Source organism: Thalassophryne amazonica, chromosome 1 (assembly GCF_902500255.1).
Source record: "Thalassophryne amazonica chromosome 1, fThaAma1.1, whole genome shotgun sequence".
NCBI classification, from domain to species: Eukaryota; Metazoa; Chordata; class Actinopteri; order Batrachoidiformes; family Batrachoididae; genus Thalassophryne; species Thalassophryne amazonica.
The window spans coordinates 126,014,901-126,018,644 of record NC_047103.1 but is presented as its reverse complement, the minus strand read 5'-3'; the positions used below and the strand labels follow the sequence as shown (position 1 = coordinate 126,018,644).

The window sequence follows — 3,744 nt, the reverse complement described above, 5'->3', positions numbered from 1 at the left end:
ACAAGGACTAAAGCCAGTGAATAGGAAAATGAGGGTTGTGTTTGGTGTTAACGTTTACTCGGCTGTGCGACGTTTTAGCACTTCTGCTTTCAGTCTTGGTCTCGTGATTATGACGTAACACACATAGTTTTTGTTTGTTTTCCTTCCCAGCAACATCTGTCAAAATAAATAATTGAAATCAGAAACAGCCACGCAGAAATCTTAGAACAATTATGCAATTAAAAAAACATTTAAAAAAAATGATTCAATAAAATAAACAATATATGAATATATTGACCATAAAAGTCACACAAGATGATTATAAAATTTGGGAACGTTTTGGCAAACTTGCAATTTTGGATGTGAAATTTACCTTGCAAAAGAAATACATAAGAAATTCAGTGTTAGAATTGGACATCATAACATTGTTGTTGTTTTTTTTTTGTAATTTGTATTTTTAACATTCTTCAGTAATTGCACAAACACAAGCAAACAGTCAAAGTCGGGAAGCATGCCAAAATTCACAGATATTTACATTTCCAGGGTTTAGGTAAAGTCTGATCGATAAGGTTTTACATACTCAGTCCATTCAATCCAGATCCTGTAAAACGTGTCCTTTTGCATCCTTGTGGAAAAGGTCAGTTACCGGCCTCATGTTTTGTTTCAGCCGTCACGTGGGACTTCGAGTCTCGGGTTAGACGCACTCTCAGTAATGAATTTACTCCGGTTGGCTGCCCGGCGGGGAAGTTATTTGTCCCTGTCCCTCTTAGAGGGAAAGTTACTGAATGGGGTTACAGCAGCCAGTTATCCTGCATCCGGGTATCAAGAAGACCATGTTTGTGGTTCAACAGCGGTTTTGGTGGCCTCGTATGGTTGGAGACATTACTGAGTTTGTTAACACCTGTCAGGTTTATGCTCTGCACAAATCATCCACTCGTCCTCTTGCTGGGTCATTATTTCCTCTCTCTATTCCTAGGCAACCCTGGACTCCTATTTCTCTAGATTTTGTCACTGGCCTTCTGCCCTTAAAGGGACATATTGTGATTCTAACAGTTATAGATCACCTCTCCAAAATGTGTCATTTTGTGCCTTTGTTGAAACTGCCTTCTGCTGAAGAACTTGCTGAGATAATGTTTGCTCATGCCTTCCGTCTCCATGGCTTTCCGCAGGACATTATCTCTGACCGGGGTCCACAGTTTATTTCTGGATTTTGGAGGGAGTTCTGCTGTCGCCTCAGGGCCACCTCCAGCCTTACGTCCGGGTACCATCCACAGGCTAACGGTCAGTCAGAACGATTTAATCAAGAGTTGGAAAAGGGTCTCAGAATTCTGTGTTCACAGCATCCGTCCACTTGGTCCTCACAAATATCTTGGATAGAATTAGCTCACAACAGTTTGCCGTCAGTTTCCTCTGGGTTTTCTCTGTTCCATGTGGTTTATGGTCATCAGCCTTCTCTGTTCTCTCCCACAGTCAGCTGACTCAAAATCAGTGTCGAATCATAGTACTCCACTGGCTGCATGAGATACACCTCATTTTTCCACTTTAAATCTCAAAATATTTTTTAATTAATTTAAAATGTAAATACTAGCATTTTAGGGCAGCATGGTGACTTAGTGGTTAGCACTGTTGCCTCACAGCGAGAAGGTCATGGGTTCAATTCCCACCTGTGGCCTTTCTGTGTGTAGTTTGCATGTTCTTCCCGTGTTTCTGTGGGTTTCCTCCGGGTGCTCCGGTTTCCTCCCACATCCAAAGACATGCGGGTTAGGTGGATTGGAATCTTTAAATTGTCCATAGGTGTGCGAGTGGGTGTGAACGTTGTTTTGTTTGTCTGTTTGTGGCCCTGCGACAGACTGGCGTCCTGCCCTGGGTGTACCCTGCCTCACGCTCTGTGACTACTGGGATAGGCTCCAGCCCCCCGCGACCCAAGCAGCTGAAGATGAGTGTGTGTGTGTGTATTAGCATTTTAGCTCAATAGCTTCCAGTACGTGATCAATTGACTCAAAATCAGTGTAGAATCTTCGTGCTCTATGAGAGACACCCCTCAGTTTTGCATCGCGTCTACTGTCTCCGCATGTTTACTGTAAAGTCTGCAATATGGGCGCACTTAAAATGTTGGACTGGCTTGCTCAGAGTCGCACTGTTGTCTGAGCAAAGTAGAGGTTTACCCGCAGCAAAGAAGAGGGTAAACCAGAGTGAATGTCTGTCGAATATCCAACGTAAAACTAATTTTGCTGCGGTTTTATACGGTACGCTGTTAAACAGATTAATCATGAAACTGGAAAAATATTCGTGGGAGCTACGTAACGTGTGTGTGTGAGGCAGACATGCACACACGCAGAACAGCGCGCACGCGCTTCCGCTGACAGTTTGAATGCGCACATCCCCAAATGTGCGCTCACTAGTTTTCGTTCAGAACAGTCACACAAAGAAGCTGTTTAAACACCTCCACATGTGATTTGAACATGATGGAATGAAAATGTTTCCTATTAACAAAAACAAATTCACCATGTGATGGCGCCTTTATAGCAAAATGTGTGCAGTTAATAGCTCCAATTATATTCGGGAAACCGGCTCTCACCTCAAAATGAGCTGTAATGTTGGAATGTACCTTGATGACATTCTGGTGTTTGTGTTCCACACAGCTGGCATGACTCAGTAGGTTGACTGGCACACACCTGACTGATCAGCCAGCTCACACTGGAATGCCCCTGTTACCAGGACGCCCCAGCGTGGTCAGCATGTGTGTGGGCACAGACAACCCCTGGCTCCTCGCCGTATTGAGCTCTGGGCCGGCCGCAGTTCTGTGCGCAACTCCAGTAACAGTGGCCTTGGTAATCGAAATCGGTTTCTGAGCCAATTATCCTCATTTGGAAGTAAATCCTCGTGTTCCCTGAATACACACTCACGTTGGATTGCACCATTTGCAAGGTCTTCTGACAACTCTACTGCAGCCACTGTTAGTGGGATTTTACGCATCACTTTGCACATGCTTTTATATCCACAAATATAATTGCAAACATGTGGGTTTGTTCAGTGTTCATCAGTGTGTCTCTGATGTGCACATCACTCTGATGACTTCATGTTTTCACACAACAGTTCCCTGCATCACCTGTACATTTCAGAGATGGCAGAACAGCTGTAGAAATGTGTGTACGCCAGACAGAATTTTTGTGTGACGCACCGCACATGTCCGTGCTCAAGTCATTTCTGATACATCTGCACGTGGACGTGGAGACGGGCGTATGCCAGGTTTTTGTGCATACGCACGCTTTGTACATGAGGCCAGGACCTTGAAATGCTTCTTATGGAGCCACTCCTGAGTTGCCCTGGCTGTGTGTTTCAGGTCATTGTCATGCTGGAAGAACCAGCCACGACCCATCTTCAATGCTCTTAGTGAGGGAAGGCGGTTGTTTTGCAAAACCTCATGATACATGACCCCATCCATCCTTTTTTCAATATGGTGCTGTTGTCCTGTCCCCTTTGCAGAAAAGCATCCCCATGCTTCACGGTTGGGATGGAGTTCTTGGGATTGTTCTCATGCTCCAAACAAGGCGAGTGGAGTTGATACCAAAAGGCTCTATTTTGGTCTCACCTGACACATGACCTTCTTCCATGCCTCCTCTGGATCACCCAGATGGTCACCCGCAAACTTCAAATGGGCCTGGACATGTGCTGGTGTGAGCACGGGGACCTCACGTGCCCTGTAGGATTTTAAACCATGACAGCGAAGTTCGTTACTAATGTAATCTTTGTGACTGTGGTCCC

The 3,744-nt window shown here is 44.9% G+C and overlaps 1 long non-coding RNA gene across 1 annotated transcript; it reads left to right on the top strand.

Annotated features, from left to right (window-relative positions):
* Window positions 1-512: 512 nt before the first annotated feature.
* On the top strand, window positions 513-3,263 carry LOC117520340. The gene is made up of 3 exons (XR_004563613.1): window positions 513-523; window positions 1,916-1,921; window positions 3,181-3,263. It is a non-coding gene; the product is annotated as an uncharacterized LOC117520340 (long non-coding RNA).
* The last annotated feature ends 481 nt before the right edge of the window (window positions 3,264-3,744 follow it).